This window comes from Oryctolagus cuniculus, chromosome 16 (genome assembly GCF_964237555.1).
Source record: "Oryctolagus cuniculus chromosome 16, mOryCun1.1, whole genome shotgun sequence".
NCBI classification, from domain to species: Eukaryota; Metazoa; Chordata; class Mammalia; order Lagomorpha; family Leporidae; genus Oryctolagus; species Oryctolagus cuniculus.
The window spans coordinates 1,015,594-1,039,468 of record NC_091447.1 but is presented as its reverse complement, the minus strand read 5'-3'; positions in this window follow the sequence as shown (position 1 = coordinate 1,039,468).

The window sequence follows — 23,875 nt, the reverse complement described above, 5'->3', positions numbered from 1 at the left end:
TTCGGGTGAAATTTAACCCAAAAATCACCGTCAAAGTGGTTTTTGGAGAAAATACCATCTTTCTGTTCAGCAAATGCATCAAATGTTATGTTTACAAAAAGAAATATCATGTTTTCTCGGGTTTCCGAAGCTTTCTGCCTAGAATACTCGAATGTGCAGAGGATTTAACTCCCTGTGGAACCAATTAGAATTTGCCGGGAGAAAACAAAAAGTTCATGCTAAAACGCATTCAAAACCGTAAAGTCCGTAGAGAATGTCCAGAAAACACAAACAAACACATATGCTGTAGCAAGATCTGGGATTGAGATAACACAACACACCAGATCTTTTTGTTTGCATCCAGGAGTATCTGGACAAATTGTTGTGGTTTCCGGGTGAAATTTAACCAAAAAATCACCGTCAAAGTGGTTTTTGGAGAAAATGCAATCTTTCTGTTCAGCAAATGCATCCAATGTTATGTTTACAGAAAGAAATATCATGTTTTCTCAGGTTTCTGAAGCTTTCTGCATAGAAAACTCGAATATGCAGAGGATTTAACTCCCTTTGGAACCAATTCGCGTTTCCCGGCAGAAAACAAAAAGTGTCATGCTAGAACGCATTCAAAACCGTAAAGTCCGTAGAGAATGTGCAGAAAACACAAACAAACACAGAGACTGTAGCAAGATCTGGGATTGAGATAGCCACAACATACCATATATTTCTGCCTTCTTCCCAACATTTCCGGAAAAATTGTGGTGGAATTCGGGTGAAATTTATCCAAAAAATCACAGTGAAAGTGGTTTTGGAGAAAAGCACAATCTTTCTGTTCGGCAAGTGCATCCAATGTCATGTTTACAAAAACAAAAATTGTGTTTTCTTAGGTTTCTGAAGCTTTCTTCCTAGAAAACTCGAATGTGCAGAGGATTTAACTCCCTGTGGAACCAATTAGAATTTGCCAGGAGAAAACAAAAAGTGTCATGCTAAAACACATTCAAAACCGTAAAGTAGTTAGAGAATGTCTAGAAATCACAAACACATATGCTGTAGCACGATCTGGGATTGAGATAGCCACAACACACCAGATATTTCTGCATTCATGCAGGAGTATCTGGACAAATTGTTGTGGTTTTCGGATGAAATTTAACCAAAAAATCACCGTCATAGTGGCTTTTGGAGAAAATACAAACTTTCTGTTCAGCAAATGCATCCAATGTTATGTTTACAAAAAGAAATATCATGTTTTCTCGGGTTTCTGAAGCTTTCTGAATAGAAAACTCGAATGTGTGGAGGATTGACTCCAGGTGGAACCAATTGGCGTTTGCCGCCAGAAAACAAAAAGTGCCATGGTAAAATGCATTCTAAACCGTAAAGTCCGTAGAGAATGTCCAGAAAACACAAGCACACACAGAGGCTGTAGCAAGATCTGGGATTGAGATAGCCACAACACACCAGATATTTCTGCATTCCTCCTAACAGATCTGGACAAATTTTTGTGGAATTCGGGTGAAATTTATCCAAAAAATCATGGTGAAAGTGGTTTTGGAGAAAAGCACAATGTTTCTGTTCGGCAAGTGGATCTTGTCATGTTTACAAAAACAAATATTGTGTTTTCTCAGGTTTCTGAAGCTTTCTGCCTAGAAAACTCGAATATGCATAGGATTTAACTCCCTGTGGAACCAATTAGCAATTGCCGGGAGAAAATAAAAAGTGTCTTGCTAAAATGCATTCTAAACCATAAAGTCGGTAGAGAATGTCCCGAAAACACAAACAGACACAGAGGCTGTAGGAAGATCTGGGATTGAGATAGCCACAACACACCAGATATTTCTGCATTCTTCCTAACAGATCTGGACAAATTATTGTGGAATTAGGGTGCAATTTATCCAAAAAATCATGGTGAAAGTGGTTTTGGAGAAAAGCACAATGTTTCTGTTCTTCAAGTGCATCCAATGTCATGTTTACAAAAACAAATATTGTGTTTTCTCAGGTTTCTGAAGCTTTCTGCCTAGAAAACTCGAATATGCAGAGGATTTGTCTCCAGGTGGAACCAATTAGCGTTTGCCGGGAGGAAACAAAAAGTGTCATGCTAAAATGCATTCAAAACCATAAAGTCGGTAGAGAAAGTCCAGAAAATACAAACAAACACAGAGGCTGTAGGAAGATCTGGGATTGAGATAGCCACAACACACCAGATCTTTTTGTTTGCCTCCAGGAGTATCTGGACAAACTGTTGTGGTTTTCGGGTGAAATTTAACCAAAAAATCACCGTCAAAGTGGTTTTTGGAGAAAATACAATCTTTCTGTTCAGCAAATGCATCCAATGTTATGTTTACAAAAAGAACTATTAGGTTTTCTGTGGTTTCTGAAGCTTTCTGAATAGAAAACTCGAATGTGTGGAGGATTGACTCCAGGTTGAACCAATTAGCGTTTGCCAGCAGAAAACAAAAAGTGTCATGATAAAATTCATTCTAAACCGTAAAGTCCGTAGAGAATGTGCAGAAAACACAAACACACACAGAGGCTGTAGGAAGATCTGGGATTGATATACCCACAACATATCAGATATTTCAGCGTTCATGCAGGAGTATCTGGACAAATTGTTTTGTAATTCGGGTGAAATTTTTCCAAAAAATCACCGTGAAAGTGGTTTTTGGAGAAAATACAATCTTTCTGTTCAGCAAATGCATCCAATGTCATGTTTACAAAACCAAATATTGTGTTTCCTCTGGTTGCTGAATCTTTCTGCCTAGAAAACTCGAATGTATGGAGGATTTGACTCCAGGTGGAACCAATTAGCGTTTGCTGGGAGAAAACAAAAAGTGTGATACTAAAATGCATTCAAAACCGAAAAGTCCATAGAGAATGTCAAGAAAACACAAACAAACACAGAGGCTGTAGCAAGATCTGGGATTGATATAGCCACAACACACCAGATATTTCTGCGTTCATGCAGGAGTATCTGGACAAATTGTTGTGGAATTCGGGTGAAATTTTTCCAAAAAGTCACAGTGCAAGTTGTTTTGGAGAAAAGCACAATTTTTACGTTTGGCAAGTGCATCCAATGTCATGTTTACAAAACCAAATATTGTGTTTTCTCAGGTTGCTGAAGCTTTCTTCCTAGAAAACTCGAATGTGCAGAGGATTTGTCTCCAGGTGGAACCAATTAGCGTTTACCAGCAGAAAACAAAAACTTACATGTTAAATGCATTCAAAACCGTAAAGTCCATAGAGAATGTCCAGAAAACACAAACAAACACAGAGGCTGTAGCAAGATCTGGGATTGAGATAGCCATAACCCACCAGATATTTCTGCGTTCATTCAGGAGTATCTGGAAAAATTGTTGTGGAATTCGGGTGAAATTTATTTAAAAAATCACAGTGAAAGTGGTTTTGGATAAACACACAATCTTTCTGGTCGGCAAGTGCATCCAATGTCATGTTTACAAAAACAAATATTGTGTTTTCTCAGGTTTCTGAAGCTTTCTGCCTAGACAATTCGAATGTGCAGAAGATTAATTCCATGTGGAACCAATTAGAATTTGCCGTCACAAAACAAAAACTTACATGCAAAAACGCATTCAAAACCGTAAAGTCCATAGAGAATGTCCAGAAAACACAAACAAACACAGAGGCTGTAGGAAGATCTGGGATTAAGATAGCCATAACCCACCAGATGTTTCTGCGTTCATGCAGGAGTATCTGGACAAACTGTTGTGGTTTTTTGGGTGAAATTTAACCAAAAAATCACCGTCGAAGTTGTTTTTGGAGAAAATACAATCTTTCTATTCAGAAAATGCATCCAGTGTTATGTTTACAAAAAGAAATATCATGTTTTCTCGGGTTTCTGAAGCTTTCTGAATAGAAAACTCGAATGTGTGGAGGATTGACTCCAGGTGGAACCAATTAGCGTTTGCCAGAAGAAAACAAAAATGTCATGATAAAATTTATTCTAAACCGTAAAGTCCGTAGAGAATGTCCAGAAAACACAAACAAACACAAAGGCTGTAGCAAGATCTGGGATTGAGATAGCCACAACACACCAGATATTTCTGCATTCATGCAGGAGTATCTGGAAAAATTGTTGTGGTTTTTGGGTGAAATTTAACCCAAAAACCACCGTCAAAGTGGTGTTGGAGAAAAGGACAATCTTTCTGTTTGGCAAATGCATCCAATGTCATGTTTACTAAAACAAATATTGTGTTTTCTCAGGTTTCTGAAGGTTTATGCCTAGAAAACTCGAATATGCAGAGGATTTGTCTCCAGGTGGAACCAATTAGCGTTTGCCGGGAGGAAACAAAAAGTGTCATGCTAAAATGCATTCAAAACCATAAAGTCGGTAGAGAAAGTCCAGAAAATACAAACAAACACAGAGGCTGTAGGAAGATCTGGGATTGAGATAGCCACAACACACCAGATCTTTTTGTTTGCCTCCAGGAGTATCTGGACAAACTGTTGTGGTTTTCGGGTGAAATTTAACCAAAAAATCACCGTCAAAGTGGTTTTTGGAGAAAATACAATCTTTCTGTTCAGCAAATGCATCCAATGTTATGTTTACAAAAAGAACTATTAGGTTTTCTGTGGTTTCTGAAGCTTTCTGAATAGAAAACTCGAATGTGTGGAGGATTGACTCCAGGTTGAACCAATTAGCGTTTGCCAGCAGAAAACAAAAAGTGTCATGATAAAATTCATTCTAAACCATAAAGTCCGTAGAGAATGTGCAGAAAACACAAACACACACAGAGGCTGTAGGAAGATCTGGGATTGATATACCCACAACATATCAGATATTTCAGCGTTCATGCAGGAGTATCTGGACAAATTGTTGTGTTTTCGGGTGAAATTTAACAAAACATCTGCCATGAAAGTGGTTTTGGAGAAAAGGACAATCTTTCTGTTCAACAAATGCATACTATGTCATATTTAGAAACACAAATATTATGTTTAATTGGGTTTCTGAAGCCTTCTGCCTAGAAAACTTGAAGGAGTGTCGGTTTTGACTCCAGCTGGAACCAGTTAGTGTTTGCTGGCAGAAAACAAAAACGTACATGCCAAAATGCATTCATAACCTTAAAGTCCGTTGAGAATGTCCAGAAAACACAAACAAACACAGAGGCTGTAGCAAGATCTGGGATTGATATAGCCACAACACACCAGATATTTCTGCGTTCATGCAGGAGTATCTGGACAAATCGTTGTGGAATTCGGGTGAAATTTTTCCAAAAAGTCACAGTGAAAGTTGTTTTGGAGAAAAGCACAATTTTTACGTTTGGCAAGTGCATCCAATGTCATGTTTACAAAACCAAATATTGTGTTTTCTCAGGTTGCTGAAGCTTTCTTCCTAGAAAACTCGAATGTGCAGAGGATTTGTCTCCAGGTGGAACCAATTAGCGTTTACCAGCAGAAAACAAATGCTTCATGCTAAAATGCATTCAAAACCGTAAAGTCCATAGAGAATGTCCAGAAAACACAAACAAACACAGAGGCTGTAGCAAGATCTGGGATTGAGATAGCCATAACCCACCAGATATTTCTGCGTTCATGCAGGAGTATCTGGAAAAATTGTTGTGGAATTCGGGTGAAATTTATTTAAAAAATCACAGTGAAAGTGGTTTTGGATAAACACACAATCTTTCTGGTCGGCAAGTGCATCCAATGTCATGTTTACAAAAACAAATATTGTGTTTTCTCAGGTTTCTGAAGCTTTCTGCCTAGACAATTCGAATGTGCAGAAGATTAATTCCATGTGGAACCAATTAGAATTTGCCGTCACAAAACAAAAACTTACATGCAAAAACGCATTCAAAACCGTAAAGTCCATAGAGAATGTCCAGAAAACACAAACAAACACAGAGGCTGTAGGAAGATCTGGGATTAAGATAGCCATAACCCACCAGATGTTTCTGCGTTCATGCAGGAGTATCTGGACAAACTGTTGTGGTTTTTTGGGTGAAATTTAACCAAAATTCACCGTTGAAGTTGTTTTTGGAGAAAATACAATCTTTCTATTCAGAAAATGCATCCAGTCTTATGTTTACAAAAAGAAATATCATGTTTTCTCGGGTTTCTGAAGCTTTCTGAATAGAAAACTCGAATGTGTGGAGGATTGACTCCAGGTGGAACCAATTAGCGTTTGCCAGAAGAAAACAAAAATGTCATGATAAAATTTATTCTAAACCGTAAAGTCCGTAGAGAATGTCCAGAAAACACAAACAAACACAAAGGCTGTAGCAAGATCTGGGATTGAGATAGCCACAACACACCAGATATTTCTGCATTCATGCAGGAGTATCTGGAAAAATTGTTGTGGTTTTTGGGTGAAATTTAACCAAAAAACCACCGTCAAAGTGGTGTTGGAGAAAAGGACAATCTTTCTGTTTGGCAAATGCATCCAATGTCATGTTTACTAAAACAAATATTGTGTTTTCTCAGGTTTCTGAAGGTTTATGCCTAGAAAACTCGAATGTGCAGAGGATTCAACTCCTGGTGGAACCAATTAGCGTTTGCTGGCAGAAAACAAAAAGTGTCATACTAAAATGCATTGAAAACTGTAAAGTCCGTAGAGAATGTCCAGAAAACACAAACACACACAGAGGCTGTAGCAAGATTTGGGATTGAGATAGCCACAACACACCAGATCTTTTTGTTTGCATCCATGAGTATCTGGACAAATTGTTGTGGTTTTCGGGTGAAATTTAACCAAAAAACACGGTGAAAGTGGTTTTGGAAAAAAGCACAATCTTTCTGTTCGGCAAATGCATCCAATGTCATCTTTACAAAAACAAATATTGTGTTTTCTGAGGTTGCTGAAGCTTTCTTCCTAGAAAACTCGAATGTATGGAGATGTGACTCCAGTTGGAACAAATTAGCGTTTCCCGGCAGAAAACAAAAAGTGTCATGCTAAAATGCATTCAAAACCATAAATTCTGTAGAGAATGTCCAGAAAACAAAACAAACACAGAGGCTGTAGCAAGATCTGGGATTGAGATACCCATAAACCACCATATATTTCCGTGTTCATGCAGGAGTATCTGGAGAAATTGTTGTGATTTTTGGGTGAAATTTTACCAAAAATTCACAGTCAAAGTGGTTTTTGGAGAAAATACAATCTTTCTGTTCAGCAAATGCATCCAATGTTATGTTTACAAAAAGAAATATCATGTTTTCTCGGGTTTCTGAAGCTTTCTGAATAGAAAATGCGAATATGTGGAGGATTGACCCCAGGTGGAACCAAATAGAGTTTGCAGGCAGAAAACAAAAATTGTCATGCTGAAATGCATTCTAAACCTTAAAGTCCGTAGAGAATGTCCAGAAAACACAAACAAACACAAAGGCTGTAGCAGGTTCTGGGATTGAGATAGCCACAACACACCAGATATTTCTGCGTTCATGCAGGAGTATCTGGACAAATTGTTGTGAATTTCGAGTGAAATTTAACCAAAAATTACCGTGAAAGTGGTTTTGGAGAAAAGCAGAATCTTTCTGTTCGGCAAATGCATCCAATGTCATGTTTAAAAAAACAAATACTGTGTTTTCTAAGGTTTCTGAAGCTTTCTGAATAGAAAACTCGAATGTGCAGAGGATTGAACTTCATGTGGAACCAATTAGAATTTTCCGGCACAAAACAAAAAGTTACATGCAAAAACGCATTCAAAACAGGAAAGTCCGTAGAGAATATCCAGAAAACACAAACAAACACAAAGGCTGCAGCAAGATCTCGGATTGAGATAGCCACAACACACCAGATATTTCTGCATTCATCCCAACGTATCCGGACAAATTGTTGTGGAAATCAGGTGAAATTTATCCAAAAAATCACGGTTAAAGTGTATTTGGAGTAAAGCACAATCTTTCTGTTCAGCAAATACATCCAATGTTACGTTTACAAAACGAAATATAATGTTTTCTCGGGTTTCTGAAGCTTTCTGAATAGAAAACTCGAATGTGTGGAGGACTGACTCCAGGTGGAACCAGTTAGCGTTTGTCGGCAGAAAACAAAAATTGTCATGGTAAAATGCATTCTAAACCGTAAAGTATGTAGAGAATGTCCAGAAAACACAAACAAACACAGAGGCTGTAGCAAGATCTCGGATTGAGACAGCCATAACCCACCAGATATTTCTGCGTTCATGCAGGAATATCTTTACAAATTGTTGTGGTTTTTAATTGAAATTTAACCAAAAAATCGCTGTCAAAGTGGTTTTTGGAGAAAATACAATTTTTCAGTCCAGCAAATGCATCCAATGTTATGTTTACAAAAAGAAATATCATGTTTTCTCGGGTTTCTGAATCTTTCTGCCTAGAAAACTCGAATGTGTGGAGGATTGACTCCAAGCGGAACCAATTAGCGTTTGCCGGCAGAAAACAAAAAGTGTCATGCTAAAATGCATTCAAAACCGTAAAGTCCGTGGAGAATGTCCAGAAAACACAAACAAACACATAGGCTGTAGCAAGATCTGGGATTGAGATAGCCATAACCCACCAGATATTTCTGCGTTCATGCAGGATTTTTTGGACAAATTGTTGTGGAATTCGGGTGAAATTTATCCAAAAAATCACGGTGAAAGTGGTTTTGGAGAAAAGCACAATCTTTCTGTTCTCCAAGTGCATCCAATGTCATGTTTACAAAACCAAATATTGTATTTTCTCAGGTTGCTGAAGCTTTCTGACTAGAAAACTCGAATGTGCAGAGGATTTAACTCCAGGTGGAACCAATTAGAATTTGCCGGCACAAAACAAAAACTTACATGCAAAAACTCATTCAAATACGTAAAGTCCGTAGAGAATGTCCAGAAAACACAAAAAACACAGAGGCTGTAGCAAGATCTGGGATTAAGATAGCCACAACACACCACATCTTTTTGCTTGCATCCAGGATTATCTGGACAAATTGTTGTGGTTTTCGGGTGAAATTTAACAAAAAAACCACCGTCAAAGTGGTTTTGGAGAAAAGCACAATCTTTCTATTCAGCAAATGCATATAATGTCATGTTTAAATACAAATATTGTGTTTTAGCAGGTTTCTGAAGCTTTCTGCCTAGAAAACTCGAATGTAAGGAGGATATGACTCCAGGTGGAACCAATTAGCGTTTGGCAGCTAAAAACAAAAACTTCCATGCTAAAATATATTCAAAACTGTAAAGTCCACAGAGAATGTCCAGAAAACACAAACAAACACAGAGGCTGCAGCAAGATCTGGGATTGAGATAGCCACAACACACCAGATATTTCTGCGTTCATCCCAACATATCCGGACAAATTGTTGTGGTTTTTGGGTGAAATTTAACCAAAAAATCACCATCAAAGTTGTTTTTGGAGAAAATAGAATCTTTGTGTTCAGCAAAGGCATCCAATGTTATGTTTACAAAAAGAAATATCATGTTTTCTCGGGTTTCTGAAGCTTTCTGAATAGAAAACTCGAATGTGTGGAGGATGGACTCCAGGTGGAACCAATTAGCGTGTGCTGGCAGAAAACAAAATGTGTCATGCTAAAATGCATTCAAAACCATAAAGTCCGTGGAGAATGTCCGGAAAACACAAGCAAACACAGATGCTGTAGCAAGAACTGGGATTGAGATAGCCATAACCCACCAGATATTTCTGCATTCATGCAGGATTATCTCGACAAATTGTTATGGAATTCAGGTGAAATTTAACAAAAAAACTGCCATGAAAGTGGTTTTGGAGAAAAGGACAATCTTTCTGTTCAGCAAATGCATACCATGTCATATTTAGAAACATAAATATCATGTTTAATAGGGTTTCTGAAGCCTTCTGCCTAGAAAATTTGAAGGTGTGTCGGTTTTGACTCCAGCTGGAACCAGTTAGATTTGCCGGCAGAAAACAAAAACTTACATGCCAAAATGCATTCACATCCTTCAAGTCTGTTGAGAAAGTCCAGAAAACACAAACAAACACAGAGGTTTTATCATGATCTGGGATTGAGATAGCCACAACACACCAGATATTTTTTTTTTTTTTCATGCAGGAGTATCTGGACAAATTGTTGTGGATTTTGGGTGAAATTTAACCAAAAAGTCACCGTGAAAGTGGTTTTGGAGAAAAGCACAATCTTTCTGTTGGGAAAATGCATCCCATGTCATGTTTACAAACACAAATAAAAAGTTAATGGTGTTTCTGAAGCCTTCTCCCTGGAAAACGCGAATGTGTGGAGGATTTGACTTCAGGTGGAACCAATTAGCGTTTGCCAGTAGAAAACAAAAACTTACATGCTAAAATGCATTCCAAACTATAAACTCTGTAGAAAATGTCCAGAAAACACAAACAAACATAGCAGCTATAGCACGATCTGGGACTGAGATAGCCACAACACACCAGATATTTTTATTTTCATGCAGGAGTATCTGGACAAGTTGTTGTGGTTTTCTGGTGAAATTTAAACAAAAAACACCGTGAAAGTGGTTTTGGAGAAAAGCACAATCTTAATGTTGGGGAAATGCATCCCAAGTCATGTTTACAAACACAAATATCATGGTTAATCTTTTTTCTGAAGCCTTCTGGCTGGAAAACGCGAATGTGTGGAGGATTTGACCCCATGTGGAACCAATTAGCTTTTCCCGGCAGAAAACAAAAGCTTACATGCTAAAATGCATTCAAAACTGTAAAGTCCGCAGAAAATGTCAGGAAAACACAAACATACACAGAGGCTGTGCAAGATCTGGGATTGAGATAGGCACAACACATCAGATATTTTTGTTTTCATGCAGGAGTATCTGGACAAATTGTTGTGGTTTTCAGGTGAAATTTAACCAAAAAATCTCCCTGAAACTGGTTTTGGTGAAAAGCACAATCTTTCTGTTCATCAAATGCATCCCATGTCATGCTTACAAACACAAATATCATGTTTTCTCGGTGTATGGAGCTTTCTGTCTAGAAAACTCGAATGTGTGGAAGATTTGACTCCATGTGGTAGCAATTAGAGTTTGCCAGCAGATAACAAAAGCTTACATGCTAAAATGCATTCAATACCGTGAAGTCCGTAGAGAATGTCCATAAAACACATACAAACACAGAGGCTGTAGCACGATCTGGGATTGAGATAGCCACAATACACCAATAATTTTGTTTTCATCCAGGAGTATATGGACAAATTGTTGTTGTTTTGGATGAAATTTAACAAAAAAATCACTGTGAAAGTGGTTTTGGAGAAAAGCACAATGTTTCTGTTCGTCAAATGCATCTCATGTATGTTTACAAACACAAATATCGTGTTTTCTTGGGTATATGAAGCTTTCTGCCTAGAACACTTGAATGTGTGTAGGATAATACTCCACGTGGAACCAATTAGTGTTGGCCGGCAGTATACAAAAACTTACATGCTAAAATGCATTCAATACTGTAAAGTCCGTAGAAAATGCCCAGAAAACACAAACAAACACAGAAGCGGTAGCAAGATCTGGGATTTGATAGGCACAACACACCAGATATTTTAGTTTTCATGCAGGAGTATCTGGACAAATTGTTGTGGTTTCTGGGTGAAATTTAACACAAATACTGCCATGAAAGTGGTTTTGGAGAAAAGGACAATCTTTCTGTTCAGCAAATGCATACCATGTCATATTTAGAAACACAAATATCATGTTTAATAGGGTTTCTGAAGCCTTCTGCCTAGAAAATTTGAAGGTGTGTCGGTTTTGACTCCAGCTGGAACCAGTTAGATTTGCCGGCAGAAAACAAAAACTTACATGCCAAAATGCATTCACATCCTTCAAGTCTGTTGAGAAAGTCCAGAAAACACAAACAAACACAGAGGTTTTATCATGATCTGGGATTGAGATAGCCACAACACACCAGATATTTTTTTTTTTTCATGCAGGAGTATCTGGACAAATTGTTGTGGATTTTGGGTGAAATTTAACCAAAAAGTCACCGTGAAAGTGGTTTTGGAGAAAAGCACAATCTTTCTGTTGGGAAAATGCATCCCATGTCATGTTTACAAACACAAATAAAAAGTTAATGGTGTTTCTGAAGCCTTCTCCCTGGAAAACGCGAATGTGTGGAGGATTTGACTTCAGGTGGAACCAATTAGCGTTTGCCAGTAGAAAACAAAAACTTACATGCTAAAATGCATTCCAAACTATAAACTCTGTAGAAAATGTCCAGAAAACACAAACAAACATAGCAGCTATAGCACGATCTGGGACTGAGATAGCCACAACACACCAGATATTTTTATTTTCATGCAGGAGTATCTGGACAAGTTGTTGTGGTTTTCTGGTGAAATTTAAACAAAAAACACCGTGAAAGTGGTTTTGGAGAAAAGCACAATCTTAATGTTGGGGAAATGCATCCCAAGTCATGTTTACAAACACAAATATCATGGTTAATCTTTTTTCTGAAGCCTTCTGGCTGGAAAACGCGAATGTGTGGAGGATTTGACCCCATGTGGAACCAATTAGCTTTTCCCGGCAGAAAACAAAAGCTTACATGCTAAAATGCATTCAAAACTGTAAAGTCCGCAGAAAATGTCAGGAAAACACAAACATACACAGAGGCTGTGCAAGATCTGGGATTGAGATAGGCACAACACATCAGATATTTTTGTTTTCATGCAGGAGTATCTGGACAAATTGTTGTGGTTTTCAGGTGAAATTTAACCAAAAAATCTCCCTGAAACTGGTTTTGGTGAAAAGCACAATCTTTCTGTTCATCAAATGCATCCCATGTCATGCTTACAAACACAAATATCATGTTTTCTCGGTGTATGGAGCTTTCTGTCTAGAAAACTCGAATGTGTGGAAGATTTGACTCCATGTGGTAGCAATTAGAGTTTGCCAGCAGATAACAAAAGCTTACATGCTAAAATGCATTCAATACCGTGAAGTCCGTAGAGAATGTCCATAAAACACATACAAACACAGAGGCTGTAGCACGATCTGGGATTGAGATAGCCACAATACACCAATAATTTTGTTTTCATCCAGGAGTATATGGACAAATTGTTGTTGTTTTGGATGAAATTTAACAAAAAAATCACTGTGAAAGTGGTTTTGGAGAAAAGCACAATGTTTCTGTTCGTCAAATGCATCTCATGTATGTTTACAAACACAAATATCGTGTTTTCTTGGGTATATGAAGCTTTCTGCCTAGAACACTTGAATGTGTGTAGGATAATACTCCACGTGGAACCAATTAGTGTTGGCCGGCAGTATACAAAAACTTACATGCTAAAATGCATTCAATACTGTAAAGTCCGTAGAAAATGCCCAGAAAACACAAACAAACACAGAAGCGGTAGCAAGATCTGGGATTTGATAGGCACAACACACCAGATATTTTAGTTTTCATGCAGGAGTATCTGGACAAATTGTTGTGGTTTCTGGGTGAAATTTAACACAAATACTGCCATGAAAGTGGTTTTGGAGAAAAGCACAATCTTATGTTCGGCAAATGCATCCAATGTCATGTTTACAAACAAAAATATCATGTTCTCTCGGGTTTCTGAAGCTTTCTGCCTAGAACACTTGAATGTGTGTAGGATAATACTCCAGGTGGAACCAATTAGCGTTTCCCTACAGAAGACGAAAAGTGTCATGCTAAAATGCATTCAAAACCTTAAAGCTCATAGAGAATGTCCAGAAAAAACAAACTAACACAGAGGCTGTAGCAAGATCTGGGATTGAGATAGCCACAACACAACAGATATTTTTGTTTTCAAATACATGCTGGTGTATCTGGAAAATTGCGGTTTTCGGGTGAAATTTAACCAAAAAAACCACCATCCAAGTTGTTTGGAGAAAAGCACAATCTTTCTGTGCAGCAAATGCATCCAATGTCATGTTTACAAAAACAATTATCATGTTTTTCAGGTTTCTGAAGCTTTCTTCCTAGAAAACTCAAATGTGTGTAGGATTTGACTCCAGGTGGAACCAATTAGGATTTTCAACCAAAAAACAAAAACTTACATGCTAAAATGCATTCAAAAACTTAAAGTCCATAGAGAATTTCCAGAAAACACAAACAAACAAGAGGCTGTAGCTAGATCTGTGATTGAGTTAGCCAAAATACATTAGATAATTCTCCGTTCATCCAGTAGTATCTGGACAAAATGTTGAGAGTTTTGGGAGAAATTTAACCAAATATCACCGTGAAAGTGGTTTTGGAGAAAAGCACAATCATTCTGTTCGGCAAAGGCATCCCATTTCATGTTTACAAACAACTATCATGTTTCATTGGGTTTCTGAAGGCTTTGTCCTGTAAAACGCGAATGTGTGGAGGATTCCACACCATGTGGAACCAATTAGCGTTTGCCGGCAGAAAACGAAAACTTACGAGCTCAAATGCATTCAAAACTGTAAAGTCCATAGAAAATTTCCAGAAAACACAAACATTGAGGCGGTAGCAAGATCTGGGATTGAGATAGCCACAACACACCAGATATTTTATTTTTCATGCCGGAGAAACTGGACAAATTGTTGTGGTTTTCGGGTGAAATTTAACCAAAAAAACCACCGTCAAAGTGGTTTTGGAGAAAAGCACAATCTTTCTGTTCAGCAAATGCATCCCATGTCATGTTTACAAGCACAAATATCATGTTTTCTCAGATTTCTGAATCTTTCTGCCTAGAAAACGTGAATATGTGGAGGATTTGAACCCATGTGGAACCAATTATCGTTTGCCTGCAAAAAACAAATCTTACATGCTAAAACATATCAAAAATGTAAAGTAAAGAAAATGTCCAGAAAACACAAACACACACAGAGGCTGTAGCACCATCTGGGACTGAGATAGCCACAACACACCAGTTATTTTAGTTTTCATGCAGGAGAAGCTGGACAAATTGTTGTTGTTTTTGGATGAAATTTAACAAAAAATCAGCGTGAAAGTGGTTTTGGAGAAAAGCACAATGTTTCTGTTCGTCAAATGCATCTCATGTATGTTTACAAACACAAATATCGTGTTTTCTTGGGTATATGAAGCTTTCTGCCTAGAAAACGCAAATGTGTGTAGGATTTGACTCCAGGTGGAACCAATTAGTGTTTGCCGGTAGTAAACAAAAACTTACATGCTAAAATGCATTCAAAACTATAAAGTCCGTAGAAAATGTCCAGAAAACACAAACAAACACAGAGGCTGTAGCAAGATCTGGGATTTGATAGGCACAACACACCAGATATTTTAGTTTTCATGCAGGAGTATCTGGACAAATTGTTGTGTTTTCGGGTGAAATTTAACAAAACATCTGCCATGAAAGTGGTTTTGGAGAAAAGGACAATCTTTCTGTTCAACAAATGCATACTATGTCATATTTAGAAACACAAATATTATGTTTAATTGGGTTTCTGAAGCCTTCTGCCTAGAAAACTTGAAGGAGTGTCGGTTTTGACTCCAGCTGGAACCAGTTAGTGTTTGCTGGCAGAAAACAAAAACGTACATGCCAAAATGCATTCATAACCTTAAAGTCCGTTGAGAATGTCCAGAAAACACAAACAAACACAGAGGCTGTAGCAAGATCTGGGATTGATATAGCCACAACACACCAGATATTTCTGCGTTCATGCAGGAGTATCTGGACAAATTGTTGTGGAATTCGGGTGAAATTTTTCCAAAAAGTCACAGTGAAAGTTGTTTTGGAGAAAAGCACAATTTTTACGTTTGGCAAGTGCATCCAATGTCATGTTTACAAAACCAAATATTGTGTTTTCTCAGGTTGCTGAAGCTTTCTTCCTAGAAAACTCGAATGTGCAGAGGATTTGTCTCCAGGTGGAACCAATTAGCGTTTACCAGCAGAAAACAAAAACTTACATGTTAAATGCATTCAAAACCGTAAAGTCCATAGAGAATGTCCAGAAAACACAAACAAACACAGAGGCTGTAGCAAGATCTGGGATTGAGATAGCCATAACCCACCAGATATTTCTGCGTTCATTCAGGAGTATCTGGAAAAATTGTTGTGGAATTCGGGTGAAATTTATTTAAAAAATCACAGTGAAAGTGGTTTTGGATAAACACACAATCTTTCTGGTCGGCAAGTGCATCCAATGTCATGTTTACAAAAACAAATATTGTGTTTTCTCAGGTTTCTGAAGCTTTCTGCCTAGACAATTCGAATGTGCAGAAGATTAATTCCATGTGGAACCAATTAGAATTTGCCGTCACAAAACAAAAACTTACATGCAAAAACGCATTCAAAACCGTAAAGTCCATAGAGAATGTCCAGAAAACACAAACAAACACAGAGGCTGTAGGAAGATCTGGGATTAAGATAGCCATAACCCACCAGATGTTTCTGCGTTCATGCAGGAGTATCTGGACAAACTGTTGTGGTTTTTTGGGTGAAATTTAACCAAAAAATCACCGTCGAAGTTGTTTTTGGAGAAAATACAATCTTTCTATTCAGAAAATGCATCCAGTGTTATGTTTACAAAAAGAAATATCATGTTTTCTCGGGTTTCTGAAGCTTTCTGAATAGAAAACTCGAATGTGTGGAGGATTGACTCCAGGTGGAACCAATTAGCGTTTGCCAGAAGAAAACAAAAATGTCATGATAAAATTTATTCTAAACCGTAAAGTCCGTAGAGAATGTCCAGAAAACACAAACAAACACAAAGGCTGTAGCAAGATCTGGGATTGAGATAGCCACAACACACCAGATATTTCTGCATTCATGCAGGAGTATCTGGAAAAATTGTTGTGGTTTTTGGGTGAAATTTAACCAAAAAACCACCGTCAAAGTGGTGTTGGAGAAAAGGACAATCTTTCTGTTTGGCAAATGCATCCAATGTCATGTTTACTAAAACAAATATTGTGTTTTCTCAGGTTTCTGAAGGTTTATGTCTAGAAAACTCGAATGTGCAGAGGATTCAACTCCTGGTGGAACCAATTAGCGTTTGCTGGCAGAAAACAAAAAGTGTCATGCTAAAATGCATTGAAAACTGTAAAGTCCGTAGAGAATGTCCAGAAAACACAAACACACACAGAGGCTGTAGCAAGATTTGGGATTGAGATAGCCACAACACACCAGATCTTTTTGTTTGCATCCATGAGTATCTGGACAAATTGTTGTGGTTTTCGGGTGAAATTTAACCAAAAAACACGGTGAAAGTGGTTTTGGAAAAAAGCACAATCTTTCTGTTCGGCAAATGCATCCAATGTCATCTTTACAAAAACAAATATTGTGTTTTCTGAGGTTGCTGAAGCTTTCTTCCTAGAAAACTCGAATGTATGGAGATGTGACTCCAGTTGGAACAAATTAGCGTTTCCCGGCAGAAAACAAAAAGTGTCATGCTAAAATGCATTCAAAACCATAAATTCTGTAGAGAATGTCCAGAAAACAAAACAAACACAGAGGCTGTAGCAAGATCTGGGATTGAGATACCCATAAACCACCATATATTTCCGTGTTCATGCAGGAGTATCTGGAGAAATTGTTGTGATTTTTGGGTGAAATTTTACCAAAAATTCACAGTCAAAGTGGTTTTTGGAGAAAATACAATCTTTCTGTTCAGCAAATGCATCCAATGTTATGTTTACAAAAAGAAATATCATGTTTTCTCAGGTTTCTGAAGCTTTCTGAATAGAAAATGCGAATATGTGGAGGATTGACCCCAGGTGGAACCAAATAGAGTTTGCAGGCAGAAAACAAAAATTGTCATGCTGAAATGCATTCTAAACCTTAAAGTCCGTAGAGAATGTCCAGAAAACACAAACAAACACAAAGGCTGTAGCAGGTTCTGGGATTGAGATAGCCACAACACACCAGATATTTCTGCGTTCATGCAGGAGTATCTGGACAAATTGTTGTGAATTTCGAGTGAAATTTAACCAAAAATTACCGTGAAAGTGGTTTTGGAGAAAAGCAGAATCTTTCTGTTCGGCAAATGCATCCAATGTCATGTTTAAAAAAACAAATACTGTGTTTTCTAAGGTTTCTGAAGCTTTCTGAATAGAAAACTCGAATGTGCAGAGGATTGAACTTCATGTGGAACCAATTAGAATTTTCCGGCACAAAACAAAAAGTTACATGCAAAAACGCATTCAAAACAGGAAAGTCCGTAGAGAATATCCAGAAAACACAAACAAACACAAAGGCTGCAGCAAGATCTCGGATTGAGATAGCCACAACACACCAGATATTTCTGCATTCATCCCAACGTATCCGGACAAATTGTTGTGGAAATCAGGTGAAATTTATCCAAAAAATCACGGTTAAAGTGTATTTGGAGTAAAGCACAATCTTTCTGTTCAGCAAATACATCCAATGTTACGTTTACAAAACGAAATATAATGTTTTCTCGGGTTTCTGAAGCTTTCTGAATAGAAAACTCGAATGTGTGGAGGACTGACTCCAGGTGGAACCAGTTAGCGTTTGTCGGCAGAAAACAAAAATTGTCATGGTAAAATGCATTCTAAACCGTAAAGTATGTAGAGAATGTCCAGAAAACACAAACAAACACAGAGGCTGTAGCAAGATCTCGGATTGAGACAGCCATAACCCACCAGATATTTCTGCGTTCATGCAGGAATATCTTTACAAATTGTTGTGGTTTTTAATTGAAATTTAACCAAAAAATCGCTGTCAAAGTGGTTTTTGGAGAAAATACAATTTTTCAGTCCAGCAAATGCATCCAATGTTATGTTTACAAAAAGAAATATCATGTTTTCTCGGGTTTCTGAATCTTTCTGCCTAGAAAACTCGAATGTGTGGAGGATTGACTCCAAGCGGAACCAATTAGCGTTTGCCGGCAGAAAACAAAAAGTGTCATGCTAAAATGCATTCAAAACCGTAAAGTCCGTGGAGAATGTCCAGAAAACACAAACAAACACATAGGCTGTAGCAAGATCTGGGATTGAGATAGCCATAACCCACCAGATATTTCTGCGTTCATGCAGGATTTTTTGGACAAATTGTTGTGGAATTCGGGTGAAATTTATCCAAAAAATCACGGTGAAAGTGGTTTTGGAGAAAAGCACAATCTTTCTGTTCTCCAAGTGCATCCAATGTCATGTTTACAAAACCAAATATTGTATTTTCTCAGGTTGCTGAAGCTTTCTGACTAGAAAACTCGAATGTGCAGAGGATTTAACTCCAGGTGGAACCAATTAGAATTTGCCGGCACAAAACAAAAACTTACATGCAAAAACTCATTCAAATACGTAAAGTCCGTAGAGAATGTCCAGAAAACACAAAAAACACAGAGGCTGTAGCAAGATCTGGGATTAAGATAGCCACAACACACCACATCTTTTTGCTTGCATCCAGGATTATCTGGACAAATTGTTGTGGTTTTCGGGTGAAATTTAACAAAAAAACCACCGTCAAAGTGGTTTTGGAGAAAAGCACAATCTTTCTATTCAGCAAATGCATATAATGTCATGTTTAAATACAAATATTGTGTTTTAGCAGGTTTCTGAAGCTTTCTGCCTAGAAAACTCGAATGTAAGGAGGATATGACTCCAGGTGGAACCAATTAGCGTTTGGCAGCTAAAAACAAAAACTTCCATGCTAAAATATATTCAAAACTGTAAAGTCCACAGAGAATGTCCAGAAAACACAAACAAACACAGAGGCTGCAGCAAGATCTGGGATTGAGATAGCCACAACACACCAGATATTTCTGCGTTCATCCCAACATATCCGGACAAATTGTTGTGGTTTTTGGGTGAAATTTAACCAAAAAATCACCATCAAAGTTGTTTTTGGAGAAAATAGAATCTTTGTGTTCAGCAAAGGCATCCAATGTTATGTTTACAAAAAGAAATATCATGTTTTCTCGGGTTTCTGAAGCTTTCTGAATAGAAAACTCGAATGTGTGGAGGATGGACTCCAGGTGGAACCAATTAGCGTGTGCTGGCAGAAAACAAAATGTGTCATGCTAAAATGCATTCAAAACCATAAAGTCCGTGGAGAATGTCCGGAAAACACAAGCAAACACAGATGCTGTAGCAAGAACTGGGATTGAGATAGCCATAACCCACCAGATATTTCTGCATTCATGCAGGATTATCTCGACAAATTGTTATGGAATTCAGGTGAAATTTAACAAAAAAACTGCCATGAAAGTGGTTTTGGAGAAAAGGACAATCTTTCTGTTCAGCAAATGCATACCATGTCATATTTAGAAACACAAATATCATGTTTAATAGGGTTTCTGAAGCCTTCTGCCTAGAAAATTTGAAGGTGTGTCGGTTTTGACTCCAGCTGGAACCAGTTAGATTTGCCGGCAGAAAACAAAAACTTACATGCCAAAATGCATTCACATCCTTCAAGTCTGTTGAGAAAGTCCAGAAAACACAAACAAACACAGAGGTTTTATCATGATCTGGGATTGAGATAGCCACAACACACCAGATATTTTTTTTTTTTTCATGCAGGAGTATCTGGACAAATTGTTGTGGATTTTGGGTGAAATTTAACCAAAAAGTCACCGTGAAAGTGGTTTTGGAGAAAAGCACAATCTTTCTGTTGGGAAAATGCATCCCATGTCATGTTTACAAACACAAATAAAAAGTTAATGGTGTTTCTGAAGCCTTCTCCCTGGAAAACGCGAATGTGTGGAGGATTTGACTTCAGGTGGAACCAATTAGCGTTTGCCAGTAGAAAACAAAAACTTACATGCTAAAATGCATTCCAAACTATAAACTCTGTAGAAAATGTCCAGAAAACACAAACAAACATAGCAGCTATAGCACGATCTGGGACTGAGATAGCCACAACACACCAGATATTTTTATTTTCATGCAGGAGTATCTGGACAAGTTGTTGTGGTTTTCTGGTGAAATTTAAACAAAAAACACCGTGAAAGTGGTTTTGGAGAAAAGCACAATCTTAATGTTGGGGAAATGCATCCCAAGTCATGTTTACAAACACAAATATCATGGTTAATCTTTTTTCTGAAGCCTTCTGGCTGGAAAACGCGAATGTGTGGAGGATTTGACCCCATGTGGAACCAATTAGCTTTTCCCGGCAGAAAACAAAAGCTTACATGCTAAAATGCATTCAAAACTGTAAAGTCCGCAGAAAATGTCAGGAAAACACAAACATACACAGAGGCTGTGCAAGATCTGGGATTGAGATAGGCACAACACATCAGATATTTTTGTTTTCATGCAGGAGTATCTGGACAAATTGTTGTGGTTTTCAGGTGAAATTTAACCAAAAAATCTCCCTGAAACTGGTTTTGGTGAAAAGCACAATCTTTCTGTTCATCAAATGCATCCCATGTCATGCTTACAAACACAAATATCATGTTTTCTCGGTGTATGGAGCTTTCTGTCTAGAAAACTCGAATGTGTGGAAGATTTGACTCCATGTGGTAGCAATTAGAGTTTGCCAGCAGATAACAAAAGCTTACATGCTAAAATGCATTCAATACCGTGAAGTCCGTAGAGAATGTCCATAAAACACATACAAACACAGAGGCTGTAGCACGATCTGGGATTGAGATAGCCACAATACACCAATAATTTTGTTTTCATCCAGGAGTATATGGACAAATTGTTGTTGTTTTGGATGAAATTTAACAAAAAAATCACTGTGAAAGTGGTTTTGGAGAAAAGCACAATGTTTCTGTTCGTCAAATGCATCTCATGTATGTTTACAAACACAAATATCGTGTTTTCTTGGGTATATGAAGCTTTCTGCCTAGAACACTTGAATGTGTGTAGGATAATACTCCACGTGGAACCAATTAGTGTTGGCCGGCAGTATACAAAAACTTACATGCTAAAATGCATTCAATACTGTAAAGTCCGTAGAAAATGCCCAGAAAACACAAACAAACACAGAAGCGGTAGCAAGATCTGGGATTTGATAGGCACAACACACCAGATATTTTAGTTTTCATGCAGGAGTATCTGGACAAATTGTTGTGGTTTCTGGGTGAAATTTAACACAAATACTGCCATGAAAGTGGTTTTGGAGAAAAGCACAATCTTATGTTCGGCAAATGCATCCAATGTCATGTTTACAAACAAAAATATCATGTTCTCTCGGGTTTCTGAAGCTTTCTGCCTAGAACACTTGAATGTGTGTAGGATAATACTCCAGGTGGAACCAATTAGCGTTTCCCTACAGAAGACGAAAAGTGTCATGCTAAAATGCATTCAAAACCTTAAAGCTCATAGAGAATGTCCAGAAAAAACAAACTAACACAGAGGCTGTAGCAAGATCTGGGATTGAGATAGCCACAACACAACAGATATTTTTGTTTTCAAATACATGCTGGTGTATCTGGAAAATTGCGGTTTTCGGGTGAAATTTAACCAAAAAAACCACCATCCAAGTTGTTTGGAGAAAAGCACAATCTTTCTGTGCAGCAAATGCATCCAATGTCATGTTTACAAAAACAATTATCATGTTTTTCAGGTTTCTGAAGCTTTCTTCCTAGAAAACTCAAATGTGTGTAGGATTTGACTCCAGGTGGAACCAATTAGGATTTTCAACCAAAAAACAAAAACTTACATGCTAAAATGCATTCAAAAACTTAAAGTCCATAGAGAATTTCCAGAAAACACAAACAAACAAGAGGCTGTAGCTAGATCTGTGATTGAGTTAGCCAAAATACATTAGATAATTCTCCGTTCATCCAGTAGTATCTGGACAAAATGTTGAGAGTTTTGGGAGAAATTTAACCAAATATCACCGTGAAAGTGGTTTTGGAGAAAAGCACAATCATTCTGTTCGGCAAAGGCATCCCATTTCATGTTTACAAACAACTATCATGTTTCATTGGGTTTCTGAAGGCTTTGTCCTGTAAAACGCGAATGTGTGGAGGATTCCACACCATGTGGAACCAATTAGCGTTTGCCGGCAGAAAACGAAAACTTACGAGCTCAAATGCATTCAAAACTGTAAAGTCCATAGAAAATTTCCAGAAAACACAAACATTGAGGCGGTAGCAAGATCTGGGATTGAGATAGCCACAACACACCAGATATTTTATTTTTCATGCCGGAGAAACTGGACAAATTGTTGTGGTTTTCGGGTGAAATTTAACCAAAAAAACCACCGTCAAAGTGGTTTTGGAGAAAAGCACAATCTTTCTGTTCAGCAAATGCATCCCATGTCATGTTTACAAGCACAAATATCATGTTTTCTCAGATTTCTGAATCTTTCTGCCTAGAAAACGTGAATATGTGGAGGATTTGAACCCATGTGGAACCAATTATCGTTTGCCTGCAAAAAACAAATCTTACATGCTAAAACATATCAAAAATGTAAAGTAAAGAAAATGTCCAGAAAACACAAACACACACAGAGGCTGTAGCACCATCTGGGACTGAGATAGCCACAACACACCAGTTATTTTAGTTTTCATGCAGGAGAAGCTGGACAAATTGTTGTTGTTTTTGGATGAAATTTAACAAAAAATCAGCGTGAAAGTGGTTTTGGAGAAAAGCACAATGTTTCTGTTCGTCAAATGCATCTCATGTATGTTTACAAACACAAATATCGTGTTTTCTTGGGTATATGAAGCTTTCTGCCTAGAAAACGCAAATGTGTGTAGGATTTGACTCCAGGTGGAACCAATTAGTGTTTGCCGGTAGTAAACAAAAACTTACATGCTAAAATGCATTCAAAACTATAAAGTCCGTAGAAAATGTCCAGAAAACACAAACAAACACAGAGGCTGTAGCAAGATCTGGGATTTGATAGGCACAACACACCAGATATTTTAGTTTTCATGCAGGAGTATCTGGACAAATTGTTGTGTTTTCGGGTGAAATTTAACAAAACATCTGCCATGAAAGTGGTTTTGGAGAAAAGGACAATCTTTCTGTTCAACAAATGCATACTATGTCATATTTAGAAACACAAATATTATGTTTAATTGGGTTTCTGAAGCCTTCTGCCTAGAAAACTTGAAGGAGTGTCGGTTTTGACTCCAGCTGGAACCAGTTAGTGTTTGCTGGCAGAAAACAAAAACGTACATGCCAA